Consider the following 17500-nt stretch of genomic DNA (forward strand, 5'->3'; position numbering starts at 1 on the left):
CATCCGTTATTGGCATAGAGCGCACAAAACTTGCGCATGGAAAAAAACTTGCAATGCTTTTCTCACCACTTTTGGAGCTGGTAGCTACAGTTGAAGCAGTGCAGGAAGCCGGGGATGCAGAAACACTGGAAGATGCTTTCACAACAACACCGTGGCGCCGCTTCAAGTGAGATTTCAGATTAGTCGTACTGCCCACGTATTTTACAGATGTGCGGCACATTTTGCAAATTGCATCTGTCCTGTCATGTCGTCCATCCTTAAATCCATAATGTTGCCATACTTTAGATTTAAAACTCAGTGGGGAATAAAATGTTTGTTTTGCTTCTCGCGCTTTGAGGTCGCACCACTAGCTTCATCCGCACACCTGATACACTGAGTTGTAGTGTAAGTGTACACATCCGCAAATCCGTTGCTAAGGCTTACTTTATGTAGGTCGATTAAATTATGCGCCAAAAACAGGTTGACAACACTTGTTAATAAATAAAAAATACATTCTATATTAAAAATATAAGCTGTATCTTGGAAAAACCGATGCATCTCGCAAAAACCGATGCATCTCGATTTGCTTCCAAAATTTCATTCATCCTCTGCTGCTCAACCGATGCACTCGCATCGTGCACGCGCATGACCGCGTATCGATACATATCGGTTAATCTTCCCATCCCTATGTATAACACACTCCTCCTGTCTTAATGTACTAGACAATTTGTTAGAAACACTCGTATGCTTTACATGTTTTTTTATATAACTGCTCTTTTCTTTTATAGCACTCCATTTCCGCATCTGGTTTAAACACTATGAACAGCAGCTACGCTAGTTATTTTCTTTAATCTCTATTTATTCATCCTGAGGCCCCTAGAGATTACACAGTGCATTGATGCGATGCAAGACCTGTGAAGAAATGATACCATGGTCTCCATAATCCTGGACCAGGCCGTATCCTGAGCTGATGCTGTGGTGGTCATGGAGGACTTGAGACTGTATCTTGAAAGATTACAGTGACAGACGAGTCACCGCAGTGATCCTGTGGGTCAGCCTGATCACATGCCGGAAACCTACTCACTCCTGCAGCTTCTCCACGATGGACGTCCAGTGTTCTCCCGGCGCCTAGACTGCAGCTCTGCACGGGAAGGTTGGCCAGAGGATAAATGGTCATGCCCAACTGACTGGTTTCCCTCAAGGTTTTTTCCTTCATTTTCGCCAATTGGTGAGGTTGTTTTCCTTGCAACTGTTGCCTCTGGCTTGCATGGTTAGGGACTTGTGAAGCTGTGCATTGATGGATTTGCTCTCCAGTGTTTGGACTTTCAGCAGAGAAAATTAAACCACACTGAACTGAACTTCAACTGTGAAAACTGAACTGACACAGTTTACATCTACTAGAACTTCTGTGTTAAGCTGCTTTGACACAATCTACATTGTAAAAGCCTTAGAGAAATGAAGATGAATTGAATTTATTTGGCACCTTTTATGCCCAACATATGATTTAGGCCTAAGTCTCTCTGGTGTTTCCAGAAAGCTTCAGACTGAAATACACAGCAGATAATTTACCATAGCGCGTTTGTGTGTGTGAGTGTGTGTAAATGTAAATGAGCTATGCTCTGCTTCAGATTCAGAACAGAGCAGAATAATTCAACTTCTTCTGATCTTTGCTTTGAATAACTCGGTATCAGGATAAGCAATTTGACTGACAAATTGAATTCATTTACACTGCAAAACAAAAAAAGCGGTAACGCTTTCTTTTACAACCCGCAAAGTACCGCGTAAGTACAGTGAAATTACAGTGTACTTTTCTGTACGTACTGTGTAAGTATAATGAACGTATGTGTAGGTATGAGGGAACAAACCGTAATGCTTGGGTAAAAAGGGGGTAACAACCAGATGTTCATCACGAAAATTACCGCGTAAGTACAGTGAAATAACGGTGTACTTTTCTGTACCTATAGTGTAAGTATAAATAACGTTTACGTAAGTATAAGGGAACAAACTGTAATGCTCGGGTAATAAGGGGATAACAACCAGATATTTAGCATAAAAGGTACCGCGTAAGTACAGTGAAATAACGGTGTACTTTTCTTTAAATTGCAAATGAACAAACCATAATGTTTGCGTAATAGGGGAGTAACAATAAGATTTCCATCACGCAAAGAAGTATATTAAGTTTACGATGTACATTTCTTCAAGTATTGTATACATATAAAGAATTATGCAAGGATGGTGACAACCTATTGCTATCTGCAAATGTACTGTATATGCACCTGCGTGAGTACATTAGTACTCTTATTCAGTGCTTGGGTTTTATATGGGGTGTTTAATGAACAAAAGGTTTACAACCTGTGAAATTATGAACCCTTATTGTATACTGTATGTATTTTAAATCTGCAATTCAATATAAAATATATTTCCATACACTACTTACCTTATGTTTACTTGTCGATCTCACCAAAGCCATCAATGTCTCCATAACTCACTATCAACAAATAACTTTGCATGACATATCGTCAGGGTTCAATGCAGATTAAAACAGGCTCGCACCTTTACTGCTGTTGCACAGGGGGGCTAACTGTTGCATTTCAGTAAATGTATAGCTGATGCTTTATAGAAAAATCTAGTAATTTGGTCTTCAATCAATAAAAACTGCTGCTGTAGTTTACTCTGTTCTTAGTGTTCAAGTATACACTAGTATGTTAAAGTTCAGCTTCTTCCCTCTTTGTTCCCTGTAGTTAAAGGGTAAATACAGTATTTGTTCCCTCCTTGTTCCCTGTACTTACAGGGTAAATACCACATTTGAGGGTTGTAAATTAAAGTGAAGCTTTGTTCCTCCCTTGTTACCTCCTTGTTACCTGTACTTACAGGGTAAATACCACATTTGAGGGTTGTAAATTAAAGTGAAGCTTTGTTCCTCCCTTGTTACCTCCTTGTTACCTGTACTAACAGGGTAAATACCACATTTGAGGGTTGTAAATTAAAGTGAAGCTTTGTTCCTCCCTTGTTACCTCCTTGTTACCTGTACTTACAGGGTAAATACCACATTTGAGGGTTGTAAATTAAAGTGAAGCTTTGTTCCTCTCTTGTTACCTGTAGTTAAAGGGTAAATACAACATTTGTTCCCCCCTTGTTCCCTTTAGTTTACAATGTAAAATCTTGAAGGCAGTGAAATAAATATACAAACACACAATATATTTCTTCTTTACTTTGTAACCTTTATTTTAATAAATAAGCATTTTAAAAGACTTCATATTAATCAAACATTGTCTTGTCTATCATTGCCTATACTCATTCATTTTCTCTTCGGCTTTGTCCTTTTGTTAATCTGGGGTCGCCACAGTGGAATGAACCACCATCTTATCCAGCATATGTTTTACGCAGTGGATGCCCTTCCAGCTGCAACCCGTCACTGGGAAACATCCATACACACACACTCACACGCATTCACTACGGACAATTTAGTCTACCCAATTCACCTGTACCGCATGTCTTTGGACTGTGAGGGAAACCGGAGCACCCCTGAGGAAACCCACGCGAACGCAGGGAGAACTCCATGCAGAAACCTTCTTGATGTGAGGAAACAGCACTACCTACTGTGCCACCGTGTTGCCACCCAGCTGCAACCCATCACTGGGAAACATCCATACATACTCATTCACACACATACACTACAGACAATTTTACCTTACCCAATGTCACCACATATTTTTGGACTTGTGGGAGCACCCGGAGGAAACCCACGCTAACATGGGGAGAACATGCAAACTCCACACAGAAATGCCAACTGACCCAGCCGAGGCTCGAACCAGCGACCTTCTTGCTGTGAGGCGATTGTGCTACCCACTGCGCCTGCCTATACTCAAACAGCAAAATAACACATTATTTCCTTCCCCCTTTTTTTCTGGCATCTCTTGCTTGGCTTCCTCTTCTGCTCTTCTCAGCTTCCACGGAGGACTCTGATGGTGAGTGGCTGATGAAATCCCATGGGTCTTGCTGCTCTGCATTTATATAAAATATATGAACAGACAGAAAGGCTTTTAGTAAGCTATAGACATGTTTATTTTCCTGTTTAATGTGTGTGTAGTGGTTGTCCAACAATTTTACACTCTAAACATTTACAGATACCATACAGACACTATACATTACTATCAAACAAAAGTACTATGATCAGATCATATGGGAGATTGTGATCATTTATAGTGATAATAATTAAAGCGCAGAGGGGAAAAGGCTTAAATATATGTGCAGGCAGTATAGACTTTGAAGTAAAGATTATTTGCAGTTCAGTGTACATATTTAAATTCTGTGTCACTCATTAAATGGTAAGTAAATGTAACGTTTGGGTTAACTACCCCTAAGGTTAGTTTTTGATTAAAGTACATGTCTTAACCCATCATTAGTCCTAAATAAAGTGAAAGATAACATAATATGGTGTATGTACTGTTATGGACCCTTTTTACATTTCAGCACAGTGAATGGGAAAGTACAACACATTTTTTTACAATCTTCTTTGCTCAAATAAAATGAAAACTTTATGATGGTGTTGTCTCGACAATTAGAAAAATAAAAAATAGTGTGAAACTGATAACGCCAGCAAGAAGAGAGAATAACTTCTAATTTACTCATGACCATAGACACTGTTTGAAACACCTCGCACATGTAATCATATTATATAATGCATACGTAAACACAAATAAATGTTATTTTATAAAAAAATCATATAAAAAACTCAAGGATTTTAGATCCTGATGATCGTTAAACGCGTCATAACAGTGTTGTGAAAAGGGTGTAGTTGTTAAAAATAGGTACAAACATCAGATATAAACAAAAACCTAAACAAACACTTCTATGTACATAACGTCATAAAAATACTTGTTTTATTTACCTCGCGCTGCCGTCCTTGTACTGCCGTGAACAGGAAATTCTGGGAATGGAGGACCGAGAGTTGAATCGATTCGTCTTCAACAAACCGATCAGTGTGACATCAAAACATCGCGAGAACAACAGACAGCTCCGTGTGCATTTGAATCCATCTCGCGATATTGTATCACTTCAGGTACGCGCCTACTGATTCGTTGATTCAAACGAGTTGTGAATCAAGAAGCCTCTAAAGATCCGAATCAAACTGCAGCAGCACGCCACGAGGTTTTGCTCAGACTTTTGGGACGTTTGGAATTGCTCCGTCTTGTCACCATGTAACACATGTGAGTAAATCGTTGTCAGTAAATATGGCTATTGTTACGATTAGAAATTGTGCATTAACCAGATTATATTTATTTTGTTTCATTTGTTTTTAGCGTAACATTAACGTTAGTTCATGGCCGAATCTAAACGGCCAGCAGCGAATATTTACCAATGTTTACTGTCGTTTACTTTGCACATCTTAGAAATGTTGCCAAAGTTCCTCTGGATTTAGTTTCTTCATGTCATTCCAGAAAGACTGGATGATGAGCAGGTCAGATCTCTGTGGCTGTTGTCATACTGACTGTGCAGACGATTTTCTCCCTTTATACGTTAATTACTGCAAAGTTAATGACAAAATTAATGTTTGGAAATGTAAATTGATATATTCTGTAGCATGCCAGTTTGATATATCAATGCCCCACCCCACCCAATTACTATTAACGTTTGCCTAGGACTTTAGCACAGTAGCCTACTATTTAAGCCTTTTCCCCTCTGCGCTTTAATTATTATCACTATAAATGATCACAATCTCCCATATGATCTGATGATAGTACTTTTGTTTGATAGTAATGTATAGTGTCTGTATGGTATCTGTAAATGTTTAGTGTGTGAAATTGTTGGACAACCACTACACACACATTAAACAGGAAAATAAACATGTCTATAGCTTACTAAAAGCCTTTATGTCTGTTCATATATTTTATATAAATGCAGAGCAGCAAGACCCGTGGGATTTCATCAGCCACTCACCATCAGAGTCCTCAGTGGAAGCTGAGAAGAGCAGAAGAGGAAGCCAAGCAAGAGATGCCAGAAAAAAAGGGGGAAGGAAATAATGTGTTATTTTGCTGTCTGAGTATAGGCAGGCGCAGTGGGTAGCACAATCGCCTCACAGCAAGAAGGTCGCTGGTTCGAGCCTCGGCTGGGTCAGTTGGCATTTCTGTGTGGAGTTTGCATGTTCTCCCCATGTTAGCGTGGGTTTCCTCCGGGTGCTCCCACAAGTCCAAAAATATGTGGTGACATTGGGTAAGGTAAAATTGTCCGTAGTGTATGTGTGTGAATGAGTATGTATGGATGTTTCCCAGTGATGGGTTGCAGCTGGGTGGCAACACGGTGGCACAGTAGGTAGTGCTGTTTCCTCACATCAAGAAGGTTTCTGCATGGAGTTCTCCCTGCGTTCGCGTGGGTTTCCTCCGGGTGCTCCGGTTTCCCTCACAGTCCAAAGACATGCGGTACAGGTGAATTGGGTAGACTAAATTGTCCGTAGTGAATGCGTGTGAGTGGGTGTGTATGGATGTTTCCCAGAGATGGGTTGCAGCTGGAAGGGCATCCACTGCGTAAAACATATGCTGGATAAGATGGTGGTTCATTCCACTGTGGCGACCCCAGATTAACAAAAGGACAAAGCCGAAGAGAAAATGAATGAGTATAGGCAATGATAGACAAGACAATGTTTGATTAATATGAAGTCTTTTAAAATGCTTATTTATTAAAATAAAGGTTACAAAGTAAAGAAGAAATATATTGTGTGTTTGTATATTTATTTCACTGCCTTTAAGATTTTACATTGTAAACTAAAGGGAACAAGGGGGGAACAAATGTTGTATTTACCCTTTAACTACAGGTAACAAGAGAGGAACAAAGCTTCACTTTAATTTACAACCCTCAAATGTGGTATTTACCCTGTAAGTACAGGTAACAAGGAGGTAACAAGGGAGGAACAAAGCTTCACTTTAATTTACAACCCTCAAATGTGGTATTTACCCTGTAAGTACAGGTAACAAGGAGGTAACAAGGGAGGAACAAAGCTTCACTTTAATTTACAACCCTCAAATGTGGTATTTACCCTGTAAGTACAGGGAACAAGGAGGGAACAAATACTGTATTTACCCTTTAACTACAGGGAACAAAGAGGGAAGAAGCTGAACTTTAACATACTAGTGTATACTTGAACACTAAGAACAGAGTAAACTACAGCAGCAGTTTTTATTGATTGAAGACCAAATTACTAGATTTTTCTATAAAGCATCAGCTATACATTTACTGAAATGCAACAGTTAGCCCCCCTGTGCAACAGCAGTAAAGGTGCGAGCCTGTTTTAATCTGCATTGAACCCTGACGGTATGTCATGCAAAGTTATTTGTTGATAGTGAGTTATGGAGACATTGATGGCTTTGGTGAGATCGACGAGTAAACATAAGGTAAGTAGTGTATGGAAATATATTTTATATTGAATTGCAGATTTAAAATACATACAGTATACAATAAGGGTTCATAATTTCACAGGCTGTAAACCTTTTGTTCATTAAACACCCCATATAAAACCCAAGCACTGAATAAGAGTACTAATGTACTCACGCAGGTGCATATACAGTACATTTGCAGATAGCAATAGGTTGTCACCATCCTTGCATAATTCTTTATATGTATACAATACTTGAAGAAATGTACATCGTAAACTTAATATACTTCTTTGCGTGATGGATATCTTATTGTTACTCCCCTTTTACGCAAACATAATGGTTTGTTCATTTGCAATTTAAAGAAAAGTACACCGTTATTTCACTGTACTTACGCGGTACCTTTTATGCTAAATATCTGGTTGTTATCCCCTTATTACCCGAGCATTACAGTTTGTTCCCTTATACTTACGTAAACGTTATTTATACTTACACTATAGGTACAGAAAAGTACACCGTTATTTCACTGTACTTACGCGGTCATTTTCGTGATGAACATCTGGTTGTTACCCCCTTTTTACCCAAGCATTACGGTTTGTTCCCTCATACCTACACATACGTTCATTATACTTACACAGTACGTACAGAAAAGTACACTGTAATTTCACTGTACTTACGCGGTACTTTGCGGGTTGTAAAAGAAAGCGTTACCAAAAAAGCTTTAATGACTGCAATAAAATAGAGTGTGTTATCTTTCAAAGCTACACAGAGTGCTGACATATAATTGGGTAAACTGGCAGTGGGCTGGTAATAGATACCAAAACAAAGACAGAAGCTCCGAAATTGCATACCTCCATCCTATGTAGTGATATATATTCGAAAAGCAGTATTTGAGAAGTTCCCGGATGACCTACTACTTTTGGCAAGATTCTGAAGTGCGCGTCAGATGGATGCTAAGCTATCCCATTATGCACCGCGAGAGAATTCATTAATGGGAGTGAAGCTACGCAACTGACACGGGTAGGTCACGCAATGATACGTCTGAGCTCCATTCATGTTACTGACATTCATACTGTATTGAATGCACTCTTCTAATGGCCAAGTAGTACATTTAAATAATTTCAAATTCAGTACCTACCGAGTAGTCGGTGATTTCGGACACAGCCAGACATTCTGATATGGAACGCACAATTTTAAAGAAGAATAATTGTTTACTTAGCAAGTTTCCTAAATATCTGCAAACAATATGGCATGTTTCTGCTTTAGAAGAGTCAAAAACATGCAAACAGCAACTTTAACACATTAATACAGTTGAAGTCAAAAATATTAGCCCTCCAAATAATGTTTACCAGAGCAAGGAATTCAGGAATCCCAGGACTCTTACACAATTAATCAAGACTCGTTTTATTCATCTTCAATGCCTCCTCCTTCATCTTACCCCAGACATGCTCAATAATGTTCATCTCTGCTGACTGGGCTGGCCAATCCTGAAGCATCTTGATCTTCCTTGCTTTCAGGAACTTTGCTGTGGAGGCTGAAGTATGAGAAGGAGCGCTATCCTGCTGAAGAGTTTGCCCTCTCCTGTGGTTTGTAATGTAATCGGGCAGCACAAATGTCTTGATACATCAGGCTGTTGATGTTGTCATCGGCTCTGCAGATCTCTCGCACGCCCCATACTGAATGTAACCCCAAACCCTGATTTTTTCTTCACCAAACTTGACTGATTTGTGTTAGAATCTTGGGTCCATGTGGGTTCCAATAGGTCTTCTGCAGTATTTGTGATGATTGGGATGCAGTTCAACAGATGATTAATCGGAAAATATATATAATTTAATCAAGGTATTATTTGTTGCTCTTACAACTGGGATCGATGAAAAGGCTTTTGTCAAGTACTGTACATCAGTTGAAATACCATATATTATATGTGTTTCTGCAGGAGTAACTGAAGCACAAGTTGTAAACGCTCCACCCAATAGTAGAAAGGGGGCATGGAAAAGCAGTTCATTCGCATTTAAAGAGACTCAAACAAACTGTTTTTAATTCCTCCAGTTGCAAACAATTAACAAGATACTAGCCTCTTTCACACAGTGATACCGGTAAATATTTGGAAAATTTCCGAAACAACTTTACCGGTAAATTAAAAAAAGTGCTGTTCACACAGGCAAGGACGTTACGGATTTTTTCCGGAAAAAATCATCCATTCCAAAATACCGGTAATTCTGACATCATTAACCAGAAATGACCTCTAAACGGCTGCGCTTGTGTTTGTAAACATTTGACTACATTACAAACTCTGTGGATGGATCAGTATTGTGGACAACTTCGATAAAAACATATAGAGAAACATTTTCGCATGTCGAGATGTACATGATATGTGTGTGTGTTGGCGCTCAGAGACTGTTTATGGGCACACGCAAAGCTTGAAGGTAAACAAACAACGGCTTATCATAAGCGTCTTATCGATAATTAATAACACAGTTGGCATTAACATATAAACGTTATCTGACTAATTTCTAGTAGCTAAATGTGTCTGGAAAAATATTCAAAGGCTTTTATTCTCATAAACCGCGCGGATGTAAATGCCTCTGACTGTTCTGATTGGCTAAAGCAGACGTCTCACGTCAGCACGTTCTAAACGTGCACGCGCTTGTTCCGGCAATCTTCCCTTAGCGTTCACACAGCACAGCATTCCGGCAAATTACCAGTAATGTTACAACTTCTCTTTCCGGAAAATAGCCAGAACGAATTTACCGGTATTTTCAAAAAGAGCCTGTTCACACACACACACCTCTCCGGAAAATTGCCGGATTGTATGTGTGAAAGGGGCTACAGTAATACACACTATGTGCCATATTTTGCCCATTACACATTGCACAAACACCTGAAACTCATAAGCCATCTTGCATAATAAGACTCCCTTCAAAATAATAAATGCAAACAGTGAGCTTGGTTGCCTGTTTTTTTCCAAGTCCAGCACACACAAACAACATAACCTCAGCATAACCTACAGACCGACGCATTTTCAAAGCAAATCCATCATCCTCTCGGATCCGAGCAACAACACCCACCTCAGTTCCTTCAGCGGTGATGGAGAGCCAGATATCAGTGTCTTCGGAGAGCCGCGAGCCGAAGGACGGTGGAAATAAATGATAGTGCGAGGGGTCAAACGCGTGGGCTTCCCACAGGCTAGAGCCGACCCGCTGCTGTAATGGCTTTGCTGTGATTTACTCCATTCATTCCAGTGAGGCGCTGTCACCTTCTCGCTAAACATTAAAAAAGGCACACGCTCAGGACACATCTGTCATTATCGGGACTGTGACCTGATCAATCCAGTGGACTTACTGAAGCCTGTTACTCTCTTCCAGGATATTCAGTATATGATCCTATACATTTGTCTCACATTGCATCCAAGCAAAATAATTACGATTGAATCCCATAATACTTTCTTAAATCTCATTATTTTCATTGAAACACCACGAGGAACGTAAAACAGCAGCGTTATTTGAGAGGACTAACACAACACAATGAAAAAACTCCCATTAAAACTGTATCACCAGGCAGTGATTCTGACCTGAAGGTTTACAACGGCAGTACTACACACCTGAGCCCGACCAACATCCACACAATGCTATTAAAATCACAGAGTCTGACCTCTGATCTGCGGACACAGACAACCCAGGTTGTTTATATAGCAGTGAATTCAGGCTCCAGGTGTCTCTCATCAGATCTGATGTTCTCGGGTTTCTATGAGTGCTTACGGCCTTTCAAAACACTGCGCTCAAACACACCTGCTCACTGTCTGCAATCCACCCTTATGAGTCAGCATCTCCTCTCTGATGACGCTCGTACTTGAGTGAGGGTGGGGCTTGAGCTGTCAATCACATTAGATCGACCAATAGCAAACCACAATCATGCAATCAACTGGACAAGTTGCATCAACACTTGCGAACCTGGACCACAAAAACAAGTCTTAAGTTGCGCAAGTACATTTTTGGCAATAGTAAAAAGTTAGATCATTATAATATTAAGTAAAGACCATGTTCCAGGAAAACATTTTGTATATTTCCTACCATAAATAAGTCAAATGTACACTTTTAATTAGTAAAATGCATTGTTAAGAACTTAATTAGGACACTATAAAGGAGATTTTGCAATATTTGTATTATTTTTTTAACCCCTCCCAGCTAGCAAAATTCATGTGGCTCAAATCCGGCCAATATATCACCTGAAATGATGGCACTTGGCGGTCCGCTCCTGTTTGTTCTGGGCCACAATTAAGCCATAGCAATATCACATATCAGCCAGAATTTAACCAAATGAACCAGAAATTACCCTATTCTGGGCCACAGTTTGCTTTTATCCTGCCCCAGATCCGGCCCACACCATCTAAACCACATACTGAATGGAATGATGGCTCTAGGGCGGTCCGCTCCTGTTTGTCAGATCTGGGCCACAAATAAGCCAAAGCAATACCACGTATTAGCCAGAATTCAACCAAATGAACCAGAGCTGACCTTATTCTGGGCCAAAATTTGCTTTAAATCTAGATCTGGCGTATCACTTCTAATAATGGATTAAACATTGGTAAACATCAGTGAATTACACTTATTTAATCACAGGTTGTGCCTCACTTCATTTTGTTTGCTGTAATAAATAATCTTTTCAAGCAAAGTTCTTAAAATTTATAGTAACACTTTTCTCCATGATAGTGACTTTAGTCTATGTGGTCCACATATGTTTTAAGATAACTGGGCCACATGTGCCATATCTCCTCTAGGGCGCTTTAGGCTCACAGCCACATTAGCCAGAGCTAACTGTGCCAAATATTTGCAAAATGTGGCCCACATTTGTTTTAGGATAACTGGGCCCCATTTGCCATATCTTCTCTGGGCCACTATTGGCTCAAATCCACATAAGCCATAGCTTACTGTGCTGAATATTCACCAAAAGTGGCCCACATATGTTTTAGGATAACTGGGCCTCATGTGCCATATCTTCTCTGGGCCACTATAGGCTCACAGTCACATTAGCCAGAACTAACTGTGCCAAATATTTGCAAAATGTGGCCCACATTTGTTTTAGGATAACTGGGCCCCATTTTCCATATCTTCTCTGGGCCATTATAGGCTCAAATCCACATAAGCCATAGCGTACTGTGCTGAATATTCGCCAAAAGTACCCCACATGTTTTAATATAACTGGGCCACATTTTCCATATCTTCTCTGGGCCACTAAAGGCTAACAGCTTCATTAGCCAGAGTTTACTGTGCCGAAAATTCACCAAAAGTGGCCCACATTTGTTTTAAATTAACTAGGCCACATTTGCCATATTTTCTCTGGGCCACATTAGGCTCACAGCCACATTAGCCAGAGCTAACTGTTCCAAATATTTGCCAAATGTGGCCCACATTTGTTTTAGGATAACTGGGCCCCATTTGCCATATCTTCTTTGGGCCACTATAGGCTCAAATCCACGTACGCCATAGCTTTCTTTGCTGAATATTCACCAAAAGTGGCCCACATATGTTTTAAGATAACTGGGCCACATTTTCCACATCTTCTCTGGGCCACTATAGGGTAACAGCTTCATTAGCCAGAGTTTACTGTGCCGAAAATCCACCAAAAGTGGCCCACATGCGTTTTAAAATAACTGGGCCACATTTGCCATATTTTCTCTGGGCCACTTTAGGCTCACAGCCACAATAGCCAGAGCTTACCATGCCAAATATTTGCCAAAAGTGGCCCAGATACGTCTTAGGATAACTGGGCCACATTTGCACTTACATGTGTGAGTCACTTTAGGTTTAGACTCAGATTATCCTTAAATGACTATGCCACATTTTTGCCAACTGTCGCCCACATTTGTCCTCAGTCATTTGGGCCAAATTTAGCATTTCCCATATGGGTCACATTAGGCTCACTTTCAGATTACATTTTGTCTTAAATGGTCCATATATGAATTTGAATCTTTGGCCCGGCTTTGCCATTGTACATGTGGGCCACTTCAGGCTCACATTCATTTTGTCTGGGCCGAAGGAAGACCACCAGTGCCGCATAACTGCCTAAAGTGGCCCACATTCATATGCTATTTGGGTCAGATTCTAGATTTTCAAACCGTTTTTCTCGGACAAATATTCAATTCAGGTTTATTTGTATAGTGTTTTGTATAGTTTATTTGTCACATGTGCATCTCACGACCACGTGCGCTCTACGTACAATAAAAATATGATTGATATTTATGATTAAACACTTTAGTGACTTCACAAATCTCAAATGTACCCAATTGTGGTCTTAATCCCGGCTCAACTTCCTTCAATATCTAGGTTTCCATCCAAAGATGCAAATTAAATTTATGCGCATAACTGGAATATCGCATAAAAAGACGTGCAGAAAAAGCAGCGCTTCCATCCAGTGAGTCAAAGAGAACAAAATCGCCTCTTCCTGATTACCTGGCGTCAAATATCAACAGTAAAAACATCATTTGCTGTGGTAGGAGAAGGTTATTAATTCTGGAGGTCATTAATAATGTAATAACACTAATACTAAATTGGTTAAAGTGTTTTAGAATCCCCAAAGCAACATTTTAGATGTTTTACCATGTGCTCAGCCTGCTGGTTTGCCCATTTACACTCACATTTTAAATCTGCATACCGGAATTTATTTGGTAAAAGCAGTGGTCCCCAACCACCGGGCCGCAGACCGGTAGCGGTCCGTGGAACAATTGGTACCGGGCCACATAAGAAAACATAATTTATTTCAGAAGAAAATATTCCCCCCGCGACCTGGTTTCTTCCACTCACCCCCGCCATCTCACGTGAAATGGACTATGCCAAAATCCACCACGGAGCGGGAAGAACGATCGCTAGATTATTGCTCACTGCTGGTTGTTGATAGTTTAAAGTTATAAAACACGTATTATACAGTCCAAATCAGCAGAGCATTTAAGGATTGTGCATATATGTGTGCGTGCATCGCTAAGCAAGTACCCGAAATCATTGCAATATGTATCTATATGGAGTTTCACATAATCATACTCATTAGGGCTGTAACATGCCAATGCATACATTTAATTTGGCTATACGGTTGTATTATTGTTAATATGTTCGTCAGTTGAGATGTTTGGCACAGATGTTATGTATTTGATGCATATAAACCTTGACTAAAACATAATCAGACCGCGATAGTGCAACTAGCGCATGCGCACTGCGTTGTTCATGATTAACCTGGATGCACGAGAGCAGCAGCTGTGTTCATGTGAAGACCTCAAGCTGTGTTCACGTGAAGACCTCTCTACAAGAAAAAATATTATCAGACACACTGAGAAAAATTCCTTGCTCTGTTAAACATCAAATGGGAAATATTTGGAAATAAATAATAATAATAATTTTGACTTCAACTGTATATGAGTAAAACATCAGACCCAGACAAATCTTGATGACCAAAAAGTCAGAATCCATCACGAAAGTTGCATTTATAATGTACACCACAACTGAGTTGGGCAGCGAACAGCGGTGCGCTGAACTGACCACTGTCTTGGTCTTGTGGCCGTGAGCAAATCCCATTCTGAGGTAAACATTAGTCTATATTCATTCATTCATTAGTATGTCAATATTAATCTGTATCCAGGGCTCGCCGTTAACACTTTTTCTGAGATGAGTGGAGAAAATGGCTGATTAAAACGTCAGTAGCTGCAGATGATTTATTGTATTACATTAAATGTTAACGGCGACTGATAATTGATTACGTTATCAGTCAATGCACACAGTCTGTATGTGTGAGAGACTCGTGGAGAATCTGAAACAGCACACACATTTGACTGTATCCAAAAAACACCCCTATACTCTAACTTTTTAAAATTAAACAGCGACAAAACTGAAGCCCTTCTCATCGGCACTAAAAGTGTTTTGGATAAAGCTGATAATTTCACTATAGACATTGATAACAGTACAATTTTTCCCTCCATGCAGCTAAAGAGTTTGGGTGTCATCTTGGATAGCACACTCTCATTTGAAGGTCACATTAATAATATTACACGTACTGCATATTTCCACCTGCGTAATATCACTCGTCTCCGCCCTTCTCTCACAACTAATGACACAGCCATTCTTATCCACGCATTAGTTACTTCATGTCTTGACTACTGTAATCCACTTCTTTCTGGACTTCCTTCCAAACTTCTCCATAAACTCCAACTGGTTCAGAACCATGCATCTCGTGTCATCTCTAGGACCCCATCTCACGAGCATGTCACACCACTCCTCTATCAGCTTCATTGGCTTCCAGTAAAGTATCGAATTGATTTTAAAATATTACTTCTAACTTTCAAGGCACTTCATAATCTCGCTCCTCAATATCTCACTGAACTTTTCCATATCTACACCCCTTTTCGTACCCTTAGGTCAGCTAACAACTTCACTCTGGCACCACCTCGCACTCGACTGAGCAGAATGGGAGACAGATCTTTTAGCTCTATGGCTCCTAGGCTATGGAACTCACTTCCAGTAGATCTTAGGAGCAGTGATAGTCTTTACAATTTTTAATCACGTCTAAAGACCCATCTTTTTAAGCAGGCTTTTACTTAACAATTTTTTTTATCATGTTTTTATTATGTTCTTTTATATTTGCCATTGCGTTTTAACTTGTCTGGTCAATGATTGTTTTTAGTAATGTTTAAGTTGTTTAGCATGTCTGCTGATGCTTACTGTAAGGCGACCTTGGGTGTCCAGAAAGGCGCCATTTATAAATAAAATGAATTATTATTATTATTATTATTATTACTCTTTAAATATTGCACTACTTAAGGCAGCAGCCATTTCTAGTGATAGGGTGGGGTTTAGAAAGACTGAATTCTTGAATAAACCATTTCAGGCAACATCTAAACTAATCTGGATACATTTGAAAGTGGTGTTTTCGACTAAAAACGCCACACTATCGTTTTCAATTCTTTCCCTTAACCACAGTACTGCGCATGTGTACAGACCTTAAACGCTTAACCTGCATCATATCCGCCTGCAGTTTATTTACTTTCCATCTCTTTGAAACGTCACAGCAAAATGATGCTTCTGACAGCTCCCAGTAAACATTCAGTGTCCTTTGAAAAGTGACAATATAAAGGATGTACAAACTGACATTATTCTGTGATAAATCTGTCAAAACGTACTGCGTTTAAACATGTCAGCTGTTAGCATGTTAGCATTAGGGCTGCATGAGATTGGAAAAATCTAACATTGCGATATATTTTGGTTCTGCGATATATAACGTGATATGAATACAATTTCACTAAATGGGTTGAATAACCATTTGGAGAGAATTTATTAGTTTAGATTGACAGATTTAAGGGTGATTCTGTAGGGGAGTGCCAAAAATATAATAAACAATCTACAAGCTTTGATAAATTCGATAAAGGAAAAGATCAAATTTAAAAACGTCGAAATACGCCACACTATCTTTTTCAATTCTTTCCATTAACCTCACGACAATGACAAAATGCTTTTGTTTAGTACTGGCCATGTGAAGTAAGATGCTTTTACCTGCATCATATCTGCCTGCCGTTTATTTACTTTCCATCTCTTTGAAACGTTATGGCAAAATGTCGCTTCAGCCACCAATCAACAGCTCCCAGTAAACATTCAGTGTGCTTTGAAGAGAGGCAATACGAATATAAAGAGCATATAAAAACTGACATTAATCTTCGATAAATCTGCCAGAATGGACAGCATCCAAAACACGTTAGCTGTTAGCATGTTAGCATTAGAGCTGCATGATATTGGAAAAATCTAACATTGGGATATTTTTTGATTCTGTAATATATAGTGCGATATCAATACAATTTCGCTAGATGGGTTGATTAACCATTTGGAAAGAATTTATAGCATCCAAAACATGTTAGCTGTTAGCATATTAGCATTAGGGTTGCATGATATTAGAAAAATCTAACATTGGGATATTTATTGATTCTGTGATATATATTGCGATATCAATACAATTTGGCTAGATGGGTTGAATAACTATTTGGAAAGAATTTATAGCATCCAAAACATGTTAGCTGTTAGCATGTTAGCATTAGAGCTGCATGATATTGGAAAAATCTAACATTGGGATATTTTTTGATTCTGTGATATATATCAATACAATTTCGCTAGATGGGTTGAATA

The 17500-nt window shown here is 39.4% G+C and overlaps 1 protein-coding gene and 2 long non-coding RNA genes across 6 annotated transcripts in view; 1 reads left to right on the forward strand and 2 right to left on the reverse strand.

Moving 5' to 3' along the window:
• The window catches only part of adcy9b (adenylate cyclase 9b), a 147118-nt gene that overhangs the window by 72055 nt on the left and 57563 nt on the right, over nt 1–17500 (reverse strand). The window lies entirely within an intron of this gene.
• Nucleotides 3180–4917, reverse strand: LOC147845521 (uncharacterized). The gene is made up of 2 exons (XR_015480455.1): nt 4871–4917; nt 3180–3983 (listed from the first exon to the last, which is right to left on the reverse strand). It is a non-coding gene; the product is annotated as an uncharacterized LOC147845521 (long non-coding RNA).
• Nucleotides 5140–6686, forward strand: LOC147845522 (uncharacterized). The gene is made up of 2 exons (XR_015480453.1): nt 5140–5189; nt 5884–6686. It is a non-coding gene; the product is annotated as an uncharacterized LOC147845522 (long non-coding RNA).

This window comes from Danio rerio, chromosome 3, assembly GCF_052040795.2.
Source record: "Danio rerio strain M-AB ecotype USA chromosome 3, GRCz13ab, whole genome shotgun sequence".
Classification (NCBI taxonomy): Eukaryota; Metazoa; Chordata; class Actinopteri; order Cypriniformes; family Danionidae; genus Danio; species Danio rerio.